The sequence below is a fragment of the Mustela nivalis genome (assembly GCF_964662115.1).
Source record: "Mustela nivalis genome assembly, chromosome: 7".
Classification (NCBI taxonomy): Eukaryota; Metazoa; Chordata; class Mammalia; order Carnivora; family Mustelidae; genus Mustela; species Mustela nivalis.
In genome coordinates this window covers 1,465,244-1,480,512 of record NC_139026.1, presented here as the reverse complement: position 1 = coordinate 1,480,512, position 15,269 = coordinate 1,465,244, and the positions used below count along the sequence as shown (strand labels likewise).

Below are 15,269 nucleotides of genomic sequence, written 5' to 3'. Positions count from 1 at the left end.
TGGTGTCTGTGGTGCTGCGGGGGCACGCGGGGGGCGGGGAGCCTGGGTGCCGGGCGTGCCTGCAGGGACTTGCCGGCCCCCTGGAGTTGCATGGGCAGAGGGGAGCGGAGGCCGTGCCTCCCATAGGATGGCTGTGGTCCATCACCTGTGGCTTCTCGCTGAGGCTGCCTGCAGGGCGTGGGCTCCTCCTGCTTCGGGCTGGGTAGGCATCAGGCACCCGTGGTGACCCCATCCCCTCGGGTGTGTGGGAGGTGGCGGCAGCATCCCGCGGCCTCCAGATCAGGCTGTCCGACAGCGGAGGGGCACCGCGTCAGGGATTGTCTTTGAAACAGAAGCGACTATTCTAGAGGAAGCGCAGGGAGCCCTCACAGCGGCTGTCCGGGCGGCTGCACCCTCCAGGTTGCGGGGGGAGCTCGGTGTGGCCCAGCAGGAAGCCTGGCCCCCCGCGGCACTCAGCAGGGCCTCCCCACAAGCTAAGAGCACCAGAGACTGGCCAGAGCCCTGCCCGGAGCCCTGTCACTGGAGAGGGCAGCCTTGTGGGGTCAGCGGGCTCCCGGGGGCCGGCAGCCCCATGCAGGGGTGTGCTGGGGCCTTGGTTCCTTGGGGAGCTGCAGGATGTGTGGTCACCGCACGATAAGACAGCCGGGTGCCTGCGGTCACCCCTGCCCTTTGCTCCCAGGAGCCTCTGAGTGGAGCTCTGGGCACCAACCCCATCTGGCCGCCTTTACCCGGGAGTCCCTTCCTGCTGATCTGTGACCCTGGGGCCCATGCAGTTCCTCACGAAAGTCTGCTGCGGAATGCAGCAGGTGCCGGGCACGGGACTAGCACATCTTCAGAGCTCAGGGCACAGCAATGCACGAGTGGTGATGGTGAGGCCACCCCAGGAGCGAGGGCAGCTTTCTCATGGGCCAGGCAGGCCCCAGCGTGGCCCCCAAAGTCATAGCAGCCCCCAGGGCAGGAAAGAGGAGAGCCACGGGGCCCCCTTGCAGGATAGAGACCGACTGGCTTGGGGTGCCCCTGCCCTCAGCATCACCAATGAGACTGTTTGAGGGCATCTGGGGACATGGTGGGGCAGTGAGTCTGCCTGGACCTCCAGCGGCTCTGGGCCTCTGGCAGGGTGGGCAGGGGGTGGAGGGGAGCAAGCCTGGCCCCGCCGCACCCCATCCAGGCACCCCGTGCACTTTTGGGGCTGAGCCGGCTGCTCCGCCTGGCCAAGGGGGGCCTGCGGGACCCAGAGTACCCTGGAGGCCCAGCCGGGCTCCCAGCGGCCGCACCCCAGCCCAGCCCCTGTGTCGGCAGCCTTCTGGCCCCCACGGCCACGTGCCGCCCCCCTGCACTGCCAGCCCTGGTGCCGGGGGCCGCGGGCCCACGGGAGCATCTGGAGGACCTGGCGCTCCGAGGAGCTTGTCCCGGAGGCTGGTTTTGTCTTCTAGACGTTGTCCGTCCGTCCGCAGTAGAAGCACCTGTCGGCCGGGGTCCCAGAAGGTGCACGCTTGGGCCAGTAGGCGGGGGCTTCTCCAGGCCGCCTGGGCATTCGGGAACTCCGGCTGCCAGCCTGATTCCGCGTGAATTTGGGCCACTCAGCTGTCCTCGTCCCCACACTTCCCGCCCCGTCTGGCTCCCGGCTCTGGAGCCGCTGCCGGTGACAGAGCTGCTCCTCCTTGCTGAGGCCGATTCTGCCCCGGGCGGGGTGAGGGTCGCGTGCCCAGGCGGGCGCTCACAGCGGCGTCCCTGCCTCAGTCCTGTTAGTCCCGCGAGCCTGCAGGGAGGCTTGGGGTCGGAGCCGCCACTCACGGAGTCCGGGTCTGCTCCTCTGCAGCCATGTTCGCCCTCCCCTGCGAGCCTCCCGCACCTCAGGAGATTGAACCCGGCCGCCTTCGGGGGGCGGCGGGACCGACGAGTCGGCTCGAGTCTGCACGGCGGGCGATTTCCCGGCTGCGTCTCATTTAACGTTTGCTCTTCCGATTTCCTGCTCTGTGTGCAGTTTCCTCCCGTGGGACGGCTCCCACGAAGGAGAAGACCCGAGCCTTCCTGGGGGGCCGGCACCCGTGCGAGCCGGACCGCAGCGGGGGGCGAGGCCGACCCTAGTGTTCGCGCCGCGGGGGAGCCGGGACGAGGGAGCGCTCCTGCGTCTGCGCACCTGTTTGCTCGTTTGCTGACGCGCTCATTCCCTCCTTCCCTCATTCGTTCGTTCAGATACAGCGTGTGCTCCGGGGAGTTGACTCTGGGGGGGCTGGGGCCCAGACTGTGGGGCAGGGCCTGTGGGTCCCCGGGGCACGACCTTCTCTTCCTGGAAGGCCTGGGACCCTGGCAGGGGTCTATAAGGGGCATTTGAACAGGGTATTGAAGGATGAAGAGGAGCTCACCAGGGAAACTTCTCTTCCGGAAAGGAGCAGGGAGTCCTGGCTGCGACTTTGAGCCCCAAGCGTTTCTGGGGGGACGTCTGCCCAGCCTGCCCTTGGCCGCACCGTGACCCCCTCCTCCTGCGCGCACTCCTTCCTTCCACCTTAAATGTCGGGACACGAGGCTCCGAGGCAAGCCGCAGTCCTCTCTGCCAGGCTGTGCGTCCTCAGCACAATACAGGCGCTCCAGCTTGTCCCCGGGGTGTCCTGGTCGTAGACACGGCAGTCCGTGGTGTCCGGGCACGCTGGGGCCTGCACCCGTGGCGGCAGCTCCGCGGAGCCCCGAGCTCCCCTCACCCCGTCGGCAGGATCGTGCAGGCCCTGTGTCTCCGCAGGGATGCCATGAGGGCCAAGGCCCTTCTTGAAAGGAAGCAAAGTAAAGGAAGCAGGTGCAGCCCTGCCCCCAGCTGCGGGGGAAGGGAGAGGTGTCCCTGGGACCCTGGGGTGGGGGCCCCAGGTCTGAGCTCCACACAGGCCTGCCCTGAGGGCCGCAGCTTGTCTGAGGAGCAGGATGGTGACCAGCTGGCATTCTGGCTGGAGAGACTCTGAGGAAGTGACAGGTCCCATCAGTGTCCAGCCAGCCATGCGCTCTGATGGCCCTGCCAGGCTCCCGGCCGAGAAGCCCACCTGTCTTCCAGGGGGACCTGGTCCTTTGTCCCTGAGGAGGGAATACAGCACGCCATGTGCCTGCCCAGGAAGTTCAGAACTGTAACGTGCCCCTCCTTTCTAGGGGTGCCTGGGTGCTGGGAGTCCTGGGGGCGGAGTGGGGGAAGGTGTCTTCTGTGGTCCCCTGTGCATGGGCTGGCAGAGGCTGGCAGGCTGGGCCCCCGTCTCCATCCGCAGACCGGACACGGTCGGCTCTGCCTGTTGGGTACAACGTGTAGATGCCTTTTCTAAGCACCACCTGCTTTGCCCAACCCCGGGAACCACCGACCGACCCCGGGAGCCACCGGCCACCGTCTGTTCTCTCCGGCAGTGGGTAACACATGTGTCCTAGTCGTGGCCTGGGTGTCCTGCCGGCGACGTGCAGAGCAGGGGCAAGCGTTGGGGGTTTGCGCGTGGATGGGGCTGTGGTTCCTGAGGAGCGTGGGACCCTCCATCCAGGGGAGGGAAAGGTCCAGAGACACAGCGGGAAGGACACGAGTGGGCGCTGGCGTGCGGGAGCGTGCGGGGCGAAGCGATCGGCCGCGAGCCCAGGGCTGCTTTCCAGGCCGTGACCGTGTTCTCTGCTGCTGGTGGGGGCACAGCCCTGTCCACGAGGACGGCGGGCAGCGCGCTGCAGGTGTGTGACTCGCGGCGCCGTGAGCGGTCTGCATTCGAGGAGGCGGGCGGCCGCGGGAGACTCCGACCCAGCCCAGCCCAAGCCACCCGGGTGACGAGGACAGGGTCAGGTGGGGGCTGTCCTGCGGCCTGGTGGGGGCTGGGGATTAGACAGAAGACGGTGACCGGGAGAGGCTAGTGTGGACCGCTGTTTCCCAGGCTCTGGGTGGAGAAGGGCTGACGTTGGTGAGACACAGTAAAAATAAATCACTGGGAAAAACAAGCCTTCGGAAAGCACTCAAGTCGGCGTCTGTTTTTGTTAGACTCGGCGGCCGCTGGACCACGCCGGCTGTCCCCCATTCAGCGCCAGCTCTCCAGATGCGGGCGGCGGGGGCGTCCAGGCCCACTGAGAGCAGCACGGGGCTGCGGAGGGGGAGGGAGGCCCGAGGCTCAGGAGCAAAGCAAAGGGAAGGGCCCTGGGCCGTTTGGGTGCTGGCCGAGAGGATGGGGGAGCAGGCAGGGCTAGGCTGGGGGTCCGGACCTGGGGTGTGGGGCTGGGGCCTTGTTCCTCCGGCTGGTGGGAGACTGGGGGGCTCTTCTCCCCACCCAGACTCTGCTGGGGTCGCCCCCTGCAGAGCCCCAGGAACCCAGGGGCCTGGGCGCAGGAGAGAGAGGGTGACAGCCGTCACAGGAGAGGCCGTGTGTCACCAGATGGCAGCCTAGCTCGGGGGAGTTCTGGGCTTTTCCAAGTCTTGATGGGAGGAGAGAGAGTCTGCCGGGGACAGGGGAGCAGAGGGGTGTGAAGACACCCAGCCAGTGTGTCTCCGGGCTGTGACCCAGGCCATGTCTCTCTGTTGTGTCCCCAGGCTATGCCTCTGGACTCTAACCCCAGGCTGTGTCCCAGGGTGTGACCCCATGTTGTGTCCCCAGGCTCTATCCCCAAGCTGTGACTCGGGCTGTGTGAGAGAGGAGGAGGAGGGGCTGTCTCGGGGCAGCAGGAACTGACAGACTCACGGGGCCTGGAGCAGCCTGAGAGCTCAGCTTCCCAGAGCCGCGGAGGCGGCCACGCCCACCGCGGCCACGCCCACCGCGGCCACGCCCACCCGTCCAGTAACCTGGGCTGAGCCCTAGGTTCCCAGGCCCTCCGCAGCAGGCACCAGTGGGAGACAGGGCGCCCCACGTCCACCTGCAGCACCGTGCGGAGCCCCAGCCGCTCTGCCGGAGAGGAAGCAGCCTCGGGGGCGGGCGGGACGCAGAGTGGACAGCGGCCCTCGTGCTTGCGGGGAGGCTTTATGCCTTTCGGTACCTAGGAAACTGGGTGTGAGGATTTAAGTACAGTTGGAACCGTGTATGTGTGTGTGTGCACGTGTGTGCACGTGTGTGTGCGTGTGTGCGTGTGTGAGCGTGCACAGGTCTGTGCGTGCTTGTATGCGTGCGCATGTGTGTATGTGTGCACGTGTGTGTACGTGAGTGTGTGTGAGCATGTGTGCTTGTATGCGTGTGTGCACATGTGTGTGTGAGTGCGTGTGAGTGTGTGCGCGTGTGCGTGCGTGTGTGTGCACATGCGTGTGCGTGAGTGCGTGTGCGTGTGTGCGCGTGTGCGTGCGTGTGTACACATGCCTGTGCAGCTGGGCACTCACGGGGCCTCTGGCGGGTCCCCGAGGCTCCAGCAGCTGCGGGCAGAGCGGCTGCGGCGGGTGTGAGCAGAGGCGTGGTCCTGCCCGGCCCCCCTCCCGGCGTGAGGACGGCCTCCCTCACCTGGCGTTGCCGGCCTTCTGGGGCCACCAGAACCGCCCGTGTGGGGGCTGGAGCTAGCGGTGGCCTGGGAACGTGTGCTCATTGTCTGGGGGTCTCGTGAGCTGACCACTACGTACGGCCGGAAGTAAAAATTACGTCGCATAAATATACCCGAGTAAAGTCTGTTTAAAGCAAAGATACCAGGGGTGCCTGGGGGGGGGCCGTCAGGGCAGCGTCTGACTCTTGGTTTCGGCTCAGGTCGTGATCTCAGGGTCGTGGGACCGAGTCCTCATCAGCTCCTCAATCAGCGGGGGGTCGGCTGCAGACTCTCCCTTTGTTCCCCCATTTCCCCCCAGAAAAACCTTTCAGAAAAAGTAAACAAAACAAACTTATCCATTTGGGGGATGGTAAAAAGACAAGGAGCTCAACCCCACGCGGGAGAGGACAGACCGCGGTAAGGCCCGGAAGGGACACCCGGGACCCAGAATCCAAGAAGCGAGAACCAGAGTCTCACCTCAAGATAAGCTCGGTCAGCAGACTGCCGGGGGCGGGGGCGAGCTCCCAGGCTCGGCCGTACAGGAGAGGACCGGCCCCCGCTTCCCGGAGACGCCGTGCGCAGCGGTGTGTGCACGCGCCACGCAGCCTAGACGTCGCGGGCACGGCCCAGAAACACGCACACGGACTCGGGAAGACGCGGAAGGAATTAACGCCAGCCCTTCTCAATCTCTTCCAAAAACACGCAGCAAGAGGAGGCCCTTCTGACCCGCTGCGGGAGGCGAGCGTCCGCCTCACACCGTAAGCATCAGGTGGAGACTGTGGGGGTCTCCGGGCCCTCTGGGTGTCGCGCAGGTCCAGACCGCGGAGGCCAGGGGCGCCCTGGGAGGGCCGCATGACGCGGCACCTGGGACTCGCCTTGGGGTGTGAAGTCAGTTCCACTTCTGGAAACCATACAGACGCCACACTCACCGAGTCCGGAACAAAACCCTGTGTTCGCGTCAGGAGCCGCAGGAAGAGCATTGAAGGAGTCTGACGGCGCATCGTGGGGATGACCCTCAGACTAGGGAAGGAAGAGTTTCCCATCATAAAGGAGAACACAGGACATGCCCACCCGTGACGCCGTCCCCAGCGGAGGGAGACCGGATGCTTTTGCCCGAACTTCAGGAACACGCCGCGTCGTCCTGGCCGCTGTCCCTGGGCAGCTGCGCGAGAGGCACGAGCGAGAGGCTGGTCAGCAGGGAAGAGAGAAAGCCGTCCGTTCCCGGGCGAAGCCGTCTTTCCTGATGAAATCGTCGGGAATCCACGCACACACTTGGAGCCAAGAGAGGATCTCGGCAGGTTGCGGAGACAAGATCGACATGCAGAGATCGGATGTCTGTGCGGCGGCACTGAGCCTCTGAAAATGATCCTAAGGAAACAATCCCAGTTACCTCCGAGAAACCCGGAATAGTCCAACACAGACGGAACGAGTGCCAGACTCGCGCACCCGGAGCTGTAAGCCGGGATGTGCTGATAATGTCACCTCCCTCCTCCTGCACATTTTAATCAGCCTTTGGGAATAATCAGCATGTGTGAGAAGAAGCATCTTTGAGGAAATTCTCTCCAAGAAACCGGGAGCTGATGGGCCCCAGCGAGTGGCGGGAACCCGCGAGCTCTGATTGGGACCATTACCAGGGACGCGCATGGCATTAACTGGGGAAGGGGGCGGGGGGTCCGCATGGATCCTCACAGAGAGCCACGGGCCACCTCCCCCGGGCCGCTGTCTTGGCTCAGGGACTCACAGACGCTCCTCCTTGAAGGGCGGTGGGCTCCTGGCACACAGGGCTCTCCCTCTAATGGAGGCCCCCTTCCAAGGTGTCCCACTGCTCTGTCGCCTCCGGGAAGGAGGGCACGAGGGTGCCCTGGTCTGGAGCTCCTCGGCATGGGGGTGGAGGACGCAGGAACACAAGTGCCGAGTCAGGCTGTGGCATCCAGGGAGGGCTTCCTGGAGGAGGTGATGCCTGCAGCCATGATGGGTCATGATTCTCAGGAGCAGTGGGCGTCACTAGGCAGCTCGTGCAGGGAGCTGCGGCTGCTGGGTGCTGTTGTGAGCCGGTCTGAGGGCCCTGCCGAGGCTCCCCTAGGCTTCCTGGGTGCGGCTGCCGCAGAGGAGGGACGTAGGCAGCAGCCCCTGCTTCCTGTGCGTGCACTCGGACGCCCAGCACAGGCGCACACCGCTGCTCAGCCCCGTGGCCTCGCTATCCGTCCAGGCTGCCGGCAGAGACGCACACCCCAGCCGCTGGGGTCCGCCCTGCCCTGGCGTGGCAGGGGGAGCCTGTGGAGGGAGAAGCCTGATGCGGCCCTGCCGGCTACTTCCAGGCTGAGTCAAGGGAGGAGGGCACGGGTCAGGTCGCTGTCCCTGCCTTAGGCACAGCGCAGGGCCTGGACGGAGGGTGGGTGTGCCAGGGGCCCCGCGGGAGGATGCCGTGAGCCGGGTAGGGTACGGGCGTCCCCCGCCCCGCACTCCTTCCCTCCCTGCGGCCCGTGTCGGTGCTGTGTGAGGCGCAGGTGCTGGCGCTCTGCCGAGGGCGGGGGCTGCGGCGACCTCCCGCGGTGCCTGCGCCTCCGGGTGGGCCCTCCTTTGATGAACACGGAGCCTCCCTTTCTCTTTGATGTTATGGGAGATTTTGAACCCAATTAAATTGCGTGATATGAAAAATAATCAAAGCCAGGGAGATTCTAGATGAAACAATTTTATTTTGAAGTTGGGAGAGGCTTTGATCATGGGATATTGGGGTGCCGGGGAGCCTGCCTGCCCTCCGTGGTCTGCCGGTCCTGGGGCCCTGTGCGTGCAGGGAGGGGCAGCCCTGGTCACTCTGGGGCCCCCTGGACACAGCCCCCCATCCCCGTGCTCCTCAGGCAGGGCCCCGGCTTCCAGGGAGGCTGGGCCGGTGGAGGGAGGAGGGGCAGGCGTCCCTGATCGGGATCCGTAGGCCGGCAGGGTGGGGACTGAGTCCTGCGGGCTGAGAGCCTGGATGCTGTCAGATGCCTGTCCTCTAGAAGAGCCTGTCCCTGCCCCCAGACAGTAAATCTGGGGCAGCAGGACAGCATGTGGGCAGAGATCAGCCTGGTGATGGTCGTGATGGGAATGGCCGGGGTGTGGCACTGGCTGTGGGGTCAGGGCAAGGCCCGACCCAGGGCTGGAGGCCCCTCAGGGGGCAGGCAGGTACCCAGAGCGCTCGGCCTCGTGGTGGCAGGTGCGAGGGCCCCGTGGCTCTGTATGTGGTGGCCCAGGGGCAAGTGGGTGGGTCACCTACCTGGGTGGGTGTGAGGTGAGCCGGTGAGCAGGCAGGGACGAGAGGGCCACTCAGGACACAGGACGGGGCTGCATGTCAGGAGCCCGAGGGGCATCGCAGACGTCAGTGCCTCCCGACCTTGTCCCTGGGGCTGTGCCTGGTGGGAGGAAGGAGCCAGGGGAACGGACGATTCCTTTAATTACCCAGGCCGTCGGCAGGGGCAGGCAGCCGCGGCTCGTGCTGGAGTGACAGCTGCGTGACGGGGAGGGACCCGGCCGAGCTCACAGCCAGCGCCTGACGAGCCGAGGGCGGGTGCACGGGCTCCTGGGACCCGGGGCGGCAGGACGAGGGGCTCTCAAGACCCTCTGGACGGCCCTGGCCTGGACTTGGCTGTTGGGCTCTTACTTCGGTCGTTCCAAGTGTCCTGGGCACATTGTTGAGCCGGTGGCTTGAGCAAGGGTCGTATTTGTAACTGGGAAGGGGGCCGTGTTCATGGTCCGAGGCCGCGGCGGGGTGAGCGGAGAGGCGCCACGGTGAACCCCAGCGGGCGGCGTGTTTTCTCATGAGCGCATCTGCCCTTGGGCCGGCGCCTGAGAGCTGAGCACGTCCAGGAAGCGCCCCCACACCTCGGCCGCACACGGAGCCGCGGCTCGCGAAACGGGGTGTGCCCAGCCCCCGTGCCGCAGCGACCCCGTGCGTCTACACCGGCACGGCCTCACACCCTCACAGGCAGGCCCGGGTGGACATGTAGGACCCCACGTGGGAGTTAGGAACCGCGGGCGGGTGTGTGTGCCTTTTAAAGACTTCGCGAGAGGTGCCCACCCAGGCACGTGCACCGATGTGAGCACAAAGCTGGGTGTGTCCGGCCCTGCCGAGCCCATTGGGGTCGCCTGCCTCAGGGAGTCACACACGTGGAATCGGGCGGTGTGTGGCTTCTCCCATCGTGTCTACGGGATCGTCCATGGGAAAGCGGGACTTGGCTAACTTCCCTGCGCTCTGGGACCTCCCTGGAGGGCGGTGCCGGACTGTTCTACAGACGACAGTGTTTAGGGGCCTGGATGCTTGGATACTGTGGGTACGGCCGCTGAGAACTGGACGGGCCGTCTCCTGGGAGACACATGCACTCGTTTCTCCCGGGCATGTCCCCGGGAGGGGCACACACACGACGCGGTGGACGTGGCAGGCGCCGCCAGGCCTCCCTCCGCATGGCTGTCCTGCTGCACCTGCCCCAGCCGTGCGCGGGTCCCATGTGCTCTGTGTGCCAACGCGTGCTGCTGCCGGGGTTTCCCCGTTCGCCGTCCTGCTGGGTGCAGGACCGTGTTTCCTGGCAGAGCGGATGTGCCTGTTGAGCCGTGACGCCGGGCAGGGTGTCACCGGCTCCTGCAGCCACCAGGGCGCATCTTCAATGTCTGGCCGTGTCTCCCCACTTTCTTTGGGCTGCAGCTTCATCCAGTGACTCGGCCACACGGTTTCTGTATTCCGCGCCCCCGTCTGGGGCTGGCGGTGCGGGTCCTCTCTCCCCTCACTCGGTGGCCGGGCTTTCCCTCGGCCGGCCGGGAGCGGGGGCGAGCAGAGGTGCGCAGCCGTACGCGGCCTGACTTACCACTCTTCCCTCCGACGCGCGGCCTGTGTCGCGTTAGGGAAGGACGTCCCCCAAGGTCTCCCCCAAGGTCGCAGGGTGTTCTCTCCTGCTCTGGCAGAATGCACGTGGAGGCCCGTGACCCACCGCAGATTAACGTTTCCTGTGGCCTGAGACCGGTTTCCGATTCTGTCTGGTTCTCCGCACGTGGATACCCGAGGGGCCGAGCATCACTTACGGAAAAGGTCCTCCATTCTTTACTCATAATGGCTTCATGTAGAGCCTAAGAGACGTTTGTGAGGCCGAATGGAAGGGATGGGTCTCGTCCGTGATTGCGTTCGAGCTAATTAGCTAATCGTCTCTGACCGTCTCCACTGCATGGTGACCAGGGTACTGTCCGTCCTCACACCCCTCCCTGCCGATTCTGAGCTCACGGGCCACCTGCCTCCCTGTCCCTCCTCTGCCTTCGTGAACCCTCGGTGGGGAGTGTGCGGCAGGGACGTACCGGCTGCTCCCCACGTCCCCCACACCCCAGTGCCGTCTCCAGCTCAGCCCCGGCCTCCAGGCCCGACCACAGGGTGGGGTGCTGGCCGCCTGGAGGGGTGGTCCTCCCAGCTGGACTCCCACCGTGAGGGCTGGACAGACGGTCAAAAGAGACGTGTGGTGTCTCCCCCACCCGGGGCTGTCAGCCCACTCACAGAGCCACGCTGGACCCCGCAGACGCTGGGGAGTCCTCTGCCCAATGTGGTCGGGCAGCCGGGCAGGGAAGCCCAGGGTCCCCCGCTGCACGGAGGGTACACCCTCTCCTCGTGTCCTTGCCGAGAAACGGGCCCGCCCCTTGGCTCCCTAGGTCTGGCTGGAGCAGGTAGCTTTTGTTTGTTTTTCATTGATTTGCTTTATTTTTGGAGAAGTATTAGGTTTACTGGAAAACAGCAGGGCGGAAAGCGGGTTCCTGGCACCTTGCACATGCCACACTCGAGAGCCCAAGGTGGATCCGCTGACCACCGCTGACCGGATCCCACAGGCAACGTCAGGGTCAGTCTCCAGGTCGTCCGGGCTGGGTTTTGCCACACACACCACGTCACTGACCCAGCATGTCACTAACTCAGGCAACAATTGCCCACGGTCTGAGCGCAGACCATTCCCCAGGGCTGGGGAGGGTCTCTGTGAGAGAGGGACGGGCACTGGTGTCCAGGAGCAAGTCTACCCCGCCGTGGTCCCCACGGGCACCCGGCTCCGTGCCTGCGGCCAGCACCTTCCCCCCGGGTTTCTGGGGAGGCTGCACAGAGTCTGCCTCTTGCCTCTACTCCCAGGCAGCCAGGGGGCAGGGAAGGCGGGAGGTGAGGAGCCGGCCTGAGCGTGTGCCCTGAGGTCAGGCCACCCTCCCCGTGTCCCACCCCCTGTGCAGGACCTGGTGTCGTGGGAGGTGCTGATTCCGGGCGGCCTCGGCGGGGGCTCTCGGGGATGCCATGGCCAGGCCAGAGCTGGTGTCGGATGCCCATGGACAGGGGTCCTATAGAGGGGCCACCAGCCGCCCAAGGGCTGAGGTCGAGCCCTGAAGACAGGACCTGGGCCGCTTGCCCCATGTCCCCCAGAGCCGTCCGCACCTGCCGCCCAGAAGTCTTAGGTAACTGAGTCTCCCGACCCTCCATGCTTGGGAGCCCAAACGTGAACCCCGGAGGACGGGGGGTGCAGAGGGCAGGCAGGGCAGGACCCCTGCTTCCTGCCCACGGTCAGCTGGGGCGTCTCTGCCTGGGGACCGGGAAGCAGCCCCTGTGTGAGGAGTTTGGTGGAGGGTCCCGGGCCGGGAGGGAGCCGGGGTCTGCCGCCCCCTTCGGGAGCCTGCGCTCGGGGGAGGGGTCCGAGAGGGCCTGCCTGTGTGTGGGAAGGCGGGCGGCCGCTGCCCGAGGGCCGTGATGCCTTTGTCTCTGGCACGTGACAAGGGGGCACATGTTGCTAGAAGGACAGCAGCTCCGAGTCGGGGGCCGGACTCAGGAAAGCACCGGAACCCTGTGATAACGCCCGGCTTCCTGACCAGCCGACGGGATCTTGACGTGCCTCGTCGGCCCCGACGTGGGCGTCGCACGTTAGGAGAGCGTCCTCGACGCTGACACCGCGTCCGGCCTCCGGGCCCTGTTCCCCGCGGATGTTTGTGTCTCACGGGCTTCGCTGGGGCACAGACGTGCCTCTGAACGCCCAAGCCGCGTTGTGATTTGCCGCGCATTAACTCAGTTTCTCTTGCATTCCGAGGGCCGCCAAAAGCATCGGCCGGCGGCCGCCAGGGCCACGGAGTTCCTGCCGGGAGCCCGGCACGGTGAGGCAGTGTCGCGGCCCCAGCACACTGACTTGTCCGGCCCGGCCCAGCGAGGCTGCAGGTGGCAGGCCGGGCTGTCAGCCTTCTCAGAGGACAGACCAGGTGCTCAGAGCAGGACTTGACGCATCTCCGGAGCCCCTGGGAAGGAGGGGACCAGCGCTTCCGCACCCCTGGCCTTGTCTGACCCTAACCCAAGACCCAGGCAGGCCGTAGGTACCCCGGTCCCCACTTGGAGCCTGATCAGATGTGCCCGTGTGGCCGGCGAGCCGCCATTTCCGGAAAGGCCACAGGCCGTCCTGCCACGTGCATCATCGTTGGGGAGGGGCCCACCGTCCCCCGACTTGGGTGTCACCCCCTCCCTACGGCCTCAGGCCTCCTGGAGGAGGGAGTCTGCACCAACCTGCCCGTGCGGCCAGATTCCCAAGGCTTCATGGGGAGGGTTCCCTGTGGAGGAACCCCTGGGAAAGCGCCGGGCAGCATCTGTCCCAGGAGACACAGAGCTCGGGCCTTGCACGCAGACAGCGCAGACCCTAGGGCCCGGCCGCCTCCTTCCCCCCCATTCAGTTAGCTGTGCATGGAAAGGTGCGACCTCTGACCCGTCCCCTGTGTGTTCGGACCCGGCAGCATGTCCCACCCACTGTCCACACCCATACGAGTCACAGAAGCGGGGAGATGGCAAAGAGCGGGCTGTGCGGGCTCTGACCTCGGGCTGCGCACTGACGTCCTCCGCTCCGGACCGCTCTGCGACCCGGGTGTGCGACCCAGGGTGCTCAAGGGGCAGGGGTCCACTGCCCATAATCCCGCAACTGGCTGCTAACGGCCTGGGCACGTGGCGGGATGGCCGCCCTTTATCGTGCTGTTAATGGTGAATAAAGGCCGTGTTTGTGTCGACTGCTGTCTTGAGGCCGTCACTTCTCGGGAGAGTCACCACTTTCTCTGGTGGGGGCAGGGGGCTGGGATGCACTTTTCAATGAAGGGCCTTGCCCAAGGGTCGGGGTCACTGGGAGGATGGGCCACCAAAGGGGTTGGAGGCCGCGGTCACTCTGGCCAGTCTTCCAGCTGTGGACCCCAAGGGCGCGCCCTGGCCGGACTCTGCGTGAAGCTCGGGACAGGCTGGCCCGGGGGAGTGCAGCCCAAGGTCGATGCTCCCAGCGGCACAGGGCGGAATTCCGAGCTCCGCGTTCTACGGTCGGGACTGGGTTAACAGCCGCGCCTCCCAGGCGGGTTTAGGGGCCCCCGGTGACTCCATCCCAGGTCGTAAACACGGCAGAGGAGCGCCGTTTCCGAAGGCTGGGACGGCGGCTCCTAACTTATCTGTTTGGATCAAAATCCTAAACCTCGTTAAGTCAAACTGCCGTTGTGCGTTACCCGTAGGAGGACAGAAGAAGCCTCAGCCCAGGTGTTTGCCGGGAAACGCTGGAGGCTGTTTGGGCTCAGGACCGCCAGGCTGGGAGGACGGCCCGCGCCGTTCGGACACACTTCCTGAGTCACACGCTTGACAGCCGTACTGCAGAGATGCGGGGAGCTGTGGCCGCCGCGATGGCCACGCGTTCCCCGGCGCACGACGGAATGGACAGCAAACCGCCCGCCTCCCCGCAGCACCGCCCTGAGAGCGGGCCTCCCCGCGGTGTGGGCAGAGCTCCTGGGGCCGGGAACGGGCAGCTTGGAGACTTGGAGCAGCTCGTACAATAGATGGGAACTGCTCTTGGACAGTCCCCTGCGGCTGGGATTCATCGGGAGGGCACACCATGCACGGGAGCTCCCCGTGACGCTCCCGGCACCAGTGACGCCCGCGCCCCACGCACCCTCCTCCCTTGCAAAGTGCGGAACTTTTAGAGCTGTGATGTGGGAAGCACACGCAGGCTTGGACTTCTGGGGAGGGAAACAGAACGGTAAGCATCGGCCGGTTGGCCTGCATGTCGCGACGACGTGCAGCACAAGCTGCGGAGGAGGAGCCCGAGGACCCGCTCCAGTGTCCGAAGGTCTACGCTGTGGCGTCACGGGAGGCCTTGTCCCGTCTGCAGGGGCAGCACTGAGGAAATAAAGGGTTGTTAAGAGAACGAGCCGTCCCGGAGCGCAGCCTGCCGCACCTGTCCCCCAGCGTGGACCCTGCGTGTGGGGAACGCCCCCGCCGCCCTGCTCTCCCTCTTTCTCACCGATGGCCTTGCGCTGACCGCCAGCTCTCAGTGTCCTGTTGTAGACCTGGAGGACATTGTTGTCCTGGAGTCCCAGAGGCCACAGGAGGCCGCTGGCCACTATCCTGAGAACAAACCGCGTCGCCGTGTGCATGAGGCTCGGGGTGTCACCACGCCTGTGGCCGATCCGCCAGCTTCGCCGCAGCCCCCGGGCCCCTGCTAGCCGTGCTGTGAGCACCTCTGGGTCTGTGGCTCTGTGCGTACCGGGTAGGGGGGCCGTCGGCCCTGAGGCCCCGGTGGCTGCCGGCCGTGGCTGATTCTCTGAGCCGAGCGAGGGAAGGACGCACAGGAAGGGCTCAGCGTCCGCCTCCCCCGCCTGCCTGCGTCCTGGTGCTCCGGGTCCCCATTCAGCCCCGGGTGGCCCGAGGTGGGCAGGGACGGGGAGGGACCCGGGCGAGGGGGCAGGGCCGCCGCTGCCAGGAAGGAAACGGCCCCCCTGAGCAGGGAGCGCAGGCCATGTGGGACAGACGCCACCCTGAGGGAAGGCCCCGCCGTGGCTGGCCCTGGCAC

At 66.0% G+C, this 15,269-nt stretch overlaps 1 protein-coding gene across 2 annotated transcripts in view; it reads left to right on the top strand.

Annotated features, from left to right (window-relative positions):
• Window positions 1–15,269, top strand: part of TAFA5 (TAFA chemokine like family member 5) — a 169,070-nt gene that overhangs the window by 109,819 nt on the left and 43,982 nt on the right. The gene's annotated exons all lie outside the window — the stretch shown is intronic.